The sequence below is a fragment of the Budorcas taxicolor genome, chromosome 11 (assembly GCF_023091745.1).
Source record: "Budorcas taxicolor isolate Tak-1 chromosome 11, Takin1.1, whole genome shotgun sequence".
NCBI lineage: Eukaryota > Metazoa > Chordata > Mammalia > Artiodactyla > Bovidae > Budorcas > Budorcas taxicolor.
This window is the reverse complement of record NC_068920.1, coordinates 12,301,635-12,308,735: the sequence shown is the minus strand read 5'-3', so window position 1 is coordinate 12,308,735 and position 7,101 is coordinate 12,301,635. Positions and strand designations below refer to the sequence as shown.

The following is a 7,101-nucleotide window of genomic DNA, read 5'->3' as shown; positions in this document are numbered from 1 at the left end:
GGAGGCCCCCACTCTGGTTCGCTGCCCTGTCCCATCACAGGATAGCGAGCCTTGGGAAGATGTACGAGAGCTGAGGGGTACACCTGTTTTTAAAAAATATAAAGTCTGCGAAAAGCTTTCACAAAATCTAGCACCCCTTCACTCTAACCACTTTAGGAAAGTGCATATGTGGAGGACGGGAGTCTGGTCCTGGGTTCTCTGAAGAGCATATACGCGGCACCTCCTGGAAGCCCCCGCATCCCCTGAGGCTGGGGTGCCTAGTAAGTCAGGGGCTCTACCAGCTTTCAGAGTGAGCAAGGCCTGTGCAGAAGGCAGACATTGCTTATAAGGAGAGGCCCTCCCATCACGCGTGGGAGAACTGGGGACAGCTCACCTGAGGACCTTCTTTGGGGTTCGGTACTGAGAGACCACAGAAATCACTTGTCTTTTTTTTTTTTTTTAGATGTATTTATTTGACTGCACCGGGTCTTAGTTAAGGCATGTGGGATCTTTGGTTGTGGCATGTGGGATCTTTCCAGCGTTGTGGCAAGGCTGATCTTTCCTTGGTCTCAGAGTGCTGGCTGTTTACCCCGATATCAGCTCTTCCTTAGTCACCCATCCCCTTGCTGATAGCTGGGCCCCCAGCTGCCCACAGAAAAACCACACCCCCTGACCTCCCTTGCTGCCCAGGTGGCAGTAGTGGTGAGAACCTGCCTGCCACGCAGGAGACATAAGAGACGCAGGTTCCATCCCTGGGCTGGGAAGCTCCCCTGGAGGAAATGGCAATCCACTCCAGTATTCTTGCCTGGAGAATCCCACGGACAGAGGAGCCTGGTGGGCTACATCCATAGGTCACAAAGAGCTAGACACGATTGAAATGACTTAGTTCATGCGACCTCCCTTGCAGCTGATGGTGGCCAAAAAGACATAAACAGCAGTGCTGCCTGGAAGTGTCTGGAAAGTTCCATCAAAGAGGGCGCCGTACATGCTTTTTACTTCCGCTTCTCCTGTTTACTGTCATCCATTGCTGTGGACCCATCCACTCGGAGTTAGTGGCTGAAATCAGTGCCGTTTATTATTGTTTGCGATTCTATGGGCTGGCAATCTGATAGCTTTCTTATGCTGATCTGGCTGTAGGATCCAAGATGGCCTTGTGGTCATGTCTGGTTGCTGAGGCTCCTCTGTTCTTCTCCCCAAGGTGTCTTGCTCTCCCACAGGCTAGGTGGACTTTATCACAAAATGGATATCAGGATTTCAAGAAGGAAAGCTTCAAGACCTTTTAAGGCCTGGGTTCTGGAGTGCACACGTCACTACTGACAAACTGTATTGGTCAATCTGGATTCAAGGGTGGGGAAATAGACCCCACGTCTTGATGGAAGGAGAGGCAGTGTCCTTGATATTGCAAAGGTGTGCAGACACAGGAGGGTGGATCTTTGGGGACCATTATTAAGAACCATTATTGGGACTTATCCGGTGGTCCAGTGGTTAGGAATCCACCTGCCCATTCTGGAGACACAGGTTTGATTCCTGGTCCAGGCACTAAGATCCCGCATGCCGAGGGGGCACTAAGCCCATGAACCTCAACCCCTGAAGCCCACCTGCCTAGAGCCCATACTCGACGACAGAAGCCACCGCCGTGAGAAGCCCGCACACCTCAACGAAAGAGTAGCCCTTGCTCACTGCAACTCGAGGAAGCCTGAGCGCAGCAATGAATGGCCCGTGGACCGCAACGAAGGCCCAGCAGAGCCATTCAGTTCAGTTCAGTTCAGTTCAGTCGCTCAGTTGTGTCCGACTCTTTGCAGCCCCATGGACTGCAGCACGCCAGGCTTCTCTGTCCATCACCAACTCCCGGAGTTTATCCAAACTCATGTCCATTGAGTTGGTGATGCCATCCAACCATCTCATCCTCTATAAATCAAATATTTTTTTTCAAAAGAGGCATTAAAAAAAACCAAACACACCACCACCTATCATACTTGTTGCCTAGGAAGTGGTTGGGATGTCTAGAATCCAAGCAGCTGTCCTGGATAAGTTTGGAGACAAAGTGCTGGGAGTAGGGAAGCTTGATGCTGGATGGAAAGATCTTGAGCTCCTGGCAGGTTTGCCAAGGCTCCCTGTGAGAGGCAGGCTGTCCCGCCATCGGGGTTTAATGGGAGAGATCTGTAAGCTCCCATTTGTTGGAGCTACTGGCATTTTGAACTTTCTGTTCCTTGCAGCCAGATCCCTACATTCTCTCCATGCTCAACCTCTTTGAAATGCCCAGCCCTACTTAGTTTAAATTACACAACTCAGGGTTTTCTGCAGATCCAGGGTCACAGAGGAAGAGGAAAACGGAACACTTTGAAGATGACACCATGATGTTTTGATGTAATTTCGTGTTCCACCTGGCCAGCCTGGGGAAAACACGATGAGGCAGAAAGGGGTTAGAAGTTGTCATGCGCCTGAAACATTGCCTGGTTCCAGGCTGATCGGCGTAATCTCAAGGCCTAGCCTGGGGAGAGCCCAGAAACCACAGCGGCAGGTCCAGGAACGTTCCAGGCAAACCGTAAAAGCCAAACTTGCCCAGGCATAGATTTGTGGATCTGTGGTTCACTTGGATGTGGTTGGAGCGGGCCTGCTCCTTGATGTAATGATAAGCTGTGTATCTCAGATGCCATCTGGAAACCGTTCTTCTACCTCCGTGATGAGAGAAGATTTTGAGTCGGGTCTCTCGATTTTCGTGTGCACCAGGATGGGTTTTAGAGATGAACAACAGTTTTCTCCGCCACACCGTTTTCCCATCAAGTACTAGGGTTTGGTTTGGGCTGTATTTATGCCACGTCACAAGCAGAAATTGAGCAGGGCGCTCCCCGGCGGACAAGCGGTGTCGTATCCTCTGACGTATTCCCACTCGTAATTACTTGAGGCGGTTTTAACTTTGCGTTTTTTTTCTGTAATGACACAGTAGACCCCAAGTGTTAACTGGAAACAGAAATGTTCCCCCCACCTCTGCCCCACCCTTAAACCATCCCCCCCGCGCCCCTTCTGAGTTGCCCTGCTCCACCCTCTGTTTCCAGCAGGGTGTACACCAGTCCTGGGCTCATTAACCTACCGGTGAAACCAGATCGATCCAGAGGCTTTAGCCACTATTAGAGGCCAAGGGATGTGGAACCCTTATCTCATTCCTCTCTCTCCTGCAAATAGCATGCTTAGTCGCTCAGTCATGTCCGATTCTTTGCGACCCCATGGAATGTAGCCCACCAGGCTCCTCTGTCCCTGGGATTCTCCAGGCAAGGATGCTGGAGTGGGCTGTGGTGCCCTCCTCCTGGGGATCTTCCCAACCCAGAGATCAAACCCACGTCCCCTGTGTCTCCCCCACTGCAGGCAGATTCTTAGCCCGCTGAGCCACCAGGAAGCCCAAACAGAATGGCACACAAACACGCCTGGACAGAGAGAAGCCCTCTACCTCCACAGAAGGCCCATGCACGGGGCTGCTTCTGCGACCTTGCTTTCTTTTCATCTCCGTTTAGAGGCTTCCCCACTGGGACTGTCCAGAGCTTCTAGGCCTCAGTGCGGGATCTTCTGGTCACTCAGATCCCCCGTCACTGCCTTCGGACGCTGCGTCTTGCAGGCACCTGCGCTGTCTTCAGCTGTCTCTGAAGGACGAGCTGACGAGGTCACGCATGGGAAGCCCGGACATACGACAGAATCGCAGCCTAGGTAAACAGAAAATATGTGTGTGTACATACACACGTATGTTTGTGCCCAGAGGTCTCGGCTGGGAAGACAAATCTGCATATCCTGGGGGCATATATTTGCATATATGTGGCACAAATTTGCATATTATATTCATAAGCCCCTGCTTCCAAATAAATCTACGTTTGAGCACCTTATTCTACTCTAATTCATATTCCCCCCCCCTTAGACCCATGTTTTATCACATGAGCTGTGTTACTGATGTTCTGACTCCCATGGTTTGTCCTCTATATCCCAGAACCTGTTCTAGTCTTTAAGAAATGCTTGTTAATTGTCACCGTTGTTGGCTGTGAAACCAGCCCGTCGACACTGGTCGGTCATTGTGAATGGAGAGTCAGCTGTTAGGTACTGTCTCTAACAGGTAGAGACCAGGGATACTGCCCAGAGCCTTGAAGGCACAGCAGAGCCCCAGAGCAAAGAATCGCCCAGCTGCAAACACCAAACCCTGCTGTGGGGTTAGTGTCATTTCTGCCGGTGGGGGTTGGGGGGGGGCGGGGGCGGGGGGAGAGAAAGGGGTATTGTCATTTCGGCCTATCTCCCCGCCTCCCTCCACAGGTGTTTCCTGGTGGTTTCAAAACTCCTCTAACAAGACACAATTTTTTTTTCATACCATAAATAGAGCTACGAGGCTATTCATGATTCCCATAGTGTGAGGCTCCGTGTTCACGCGTTATGGTCAAAGGGAGCTAGAAAGATGGGAGGAAAGCCATTAAGGATGACGTAGAATAAGATATCAAGGAGACGCTTAATGAGTTACTGTTTCTTGAGTCCTTCCTGAGTGCCAGACCCTGGGCTGAACGCTTCACGTTTCACACGTGTCCCTAACGCCAGCTGCCTGGCGACCCAAGTTCACTGCCCCACAGGTCACACTCAGACGTCCCAGTTACTTTGCCCAGCTCCTCTGCCAGCGGGAACCCCTGTGTGTCCATGGGTGACAGCGCCACCATTTGCTAAGGATGCTGAGGACAGGGCTGGGCAGATTCATGAAGACACGATTCACAAAGCATGCGATTTCATCATTTCAAACGCACAGATCAGTGGTGTTTAGTGCACTCACCAGTTGTGAAACCGTCACCACCATTAACTTTAGAACATTTTCATCCCCCTGAAAAGAAACCCTGTTCCCCTCAGCAGTCACGCCCAACCCCTCTTCCCCCAGCAGCCACTATTTACTTTCTGTTCCTATAGATTTGCCTGTTCTGGCCATCTCCTACAAGTGGAACCAGACAGTACATGACTGGTTCCTCTCATTTACCTGTGCTCCCAAGCTTCATCCACGTTGTGCCGAGTGTAGTACTTCCTTCCTTTTTCTGTCTTACCAAGTCCTCTGTTATATGGATACAGCACATTTTATCTATCCACTCACCAGTGAACAATGGATTGTTTCCATTTGGGGGCCATTATGCAAATAGTTCTGTGAATATTTGCAGGTACTTTTGTGTGGATGTGTGTTTTCATTTATTTTGGTTATACACAGTAGCAGGATTGTTGTACCTTTGAGGGGCAGACACCTGCACCATTTTTCTTTCCCACCAGCAATGCATGAAGGCTGCTGTTTCTCCACATCCCCACCAACACGTGTTATAATGTCCTTTTGATAATAGTCTTTCTAGCACTTCTGGTTACAACTTGCTGCATTAAAAAAAAAAAAGTGTCTGCCCAGTTCGTAATCTCACATCTAACCTCCCGTGTCAGTTTTCCTCTTTACATCAAGCCCACGGTCTGCTGTCCGGCACATCACTCCGGAATGAATGAGTGAGTGGCCTTCAATGTTCCCATGCTCCCTGCTTTCAGACCTGGAGGGCAGGACGGGGGTCAGTGACAATTTCTCCCTGACTTGGCATCTATCTTGCTGCCTCTTTCAGGGCTTGTGACCTTCCCACAATCCTTTCTGCAGTGGAAGCTACGTGAGGGCTTTTGGAATGAGTGACCGAGGTTCTGGGCTTCTGTGTTCATCCTGTCATGTCTGGATGGCTGGCGGGACCGTGAAAGCCTGCACTCCTAAAGGCTGATTTGAGAGAGGTGGCAGGGCTGTCCGGACAAGAGGGGCTTCAGATCACTTATAGTGACTCAGGCAGCAGTTAACCCAGCCTGAGTTCAAAGTACGAGGTAGGGAGTGTGAGTCAGAACCAAGGGAGGAAAAAGGGCCAGGTGGGGCAGCACCCAGCTCAGCCTTTAGGATGGATCCAGATGCTGTCAGATGAAAGGGAGGGAGGGAAGGAAGAAAGGGAGGAGGGGCGGGAGGAGGGGCAGGAGGAGGGAAGAGGGGAGGGGGGAGGGAGGAGGGGAGGGAGGAGGGGAGGGAGGAGGGAAGAGGGGAGGAAGGGGGAGGGGGAGGGGAGGGAGGAGGGAGGCGGGGGGAGAAGGGATCCGCAGCCCATCCCAGCACAGCAGGGCCCAGAGAAGCCACACTGCAGCTGAGGACGTAAACAGCAGGGCCTGGAGCTGGGAAAACATCCCTGGACTGGCCCTTCTGCTCAGTTCAGGCGGGCGCCCCAAAGCAGCACACGGGGCTGGGAGGAGTCTCTTCCCGCCCCAGCCCCTCGGGAGGAGCGGGTGGCTTTGGTGCCTGGTGCCCTGGGGCCTCTGCCTGAGCGCCACCAAGCACCTCGGCGCAGGGGCGGTTTGCTGCCCAGGACACATCCACTTCTCACCTTCAGGGTCGGAGTTTATAGTGTTGGCTTTGGGGGAGCTCCCCTGGCACTGAGGTTATCCGGGAATTTCTGCCAAATCAAACCCACATGCCTTCCTCAGCATGTTAAAAAAAGGGGGGGAGCACTTATTTTTGGATTTCAAAAAAATTACATGATACCCTTGGCAGGCCTTAGTGCTTAAATGATATTTTCAGAAGGGGTGATCCGAGGGCCAGGAAAGTGAGTTAGAAATTTACTCACTCATTGCATTGAGTGCCTATTCGGTCGGGTATCCAGAGAGCTGTACACCAGTGGCCAGCATTCGAGGAAGATAAGTCTGAGAGAACAGGCAGATAGCAGGCGACTCAAAGATCCTTCCAGACTTGGTCAGACCTGCTCTGTCCAATTTGGCAGCCACTGGCCGCAGGTGGTCCTGGGGACCTGACCTGTGCCATGTCCAAGGTGAGACGTCCTTATAACAGACACACTGGGGCCTGGGGCTCCAGCAAGGGACACAGCAGGCGGAATGTTTCATTAATCATTTTAGGTATTGAGTATATATTCAAATGGAAATATTTTGGTTCCATTGGGCTGAATATATTACTAAAATGGATTTCACCTGTTTCCTTTTCTTTTAACTGGAGAAGGAAATGTCAACCCACTCCACTATTCTTGCCTGACGAATCCCATGGACAGAGGAGCCTGGCGGGCTATGGGGTCACAAAGAGTTGGACACGACTGGCGGGCTGCCGTC

General features: G+C 51.6%; 1 long non-coding RNA gene across 1 annotated transcript; it reads right to left on the bottom strand.

Annotated features, from left to right (window-relative positions):
- Positions 1 to 2,028: 2,028 nt before the first annotated feature.
- On the bottom strand, positions 2,029 to 4,358 carry LOC128056788 (uncharacterized). The gene is made up of 3 exons (XR_008200178.1): positions 4,325 to 4,358; positions 3,425 to 3,674; positions 2,029 to 2,909 (listed from the first exon to the last, which is right to left on the bottom strand). It is a non-coding gene; the product is annotated as an uncharacterized LOC128056788 (long non-coding RNA).
- Between the last annotated feature and the right edge of the window lie 2,743 nt (positions 4,359 to 7,101).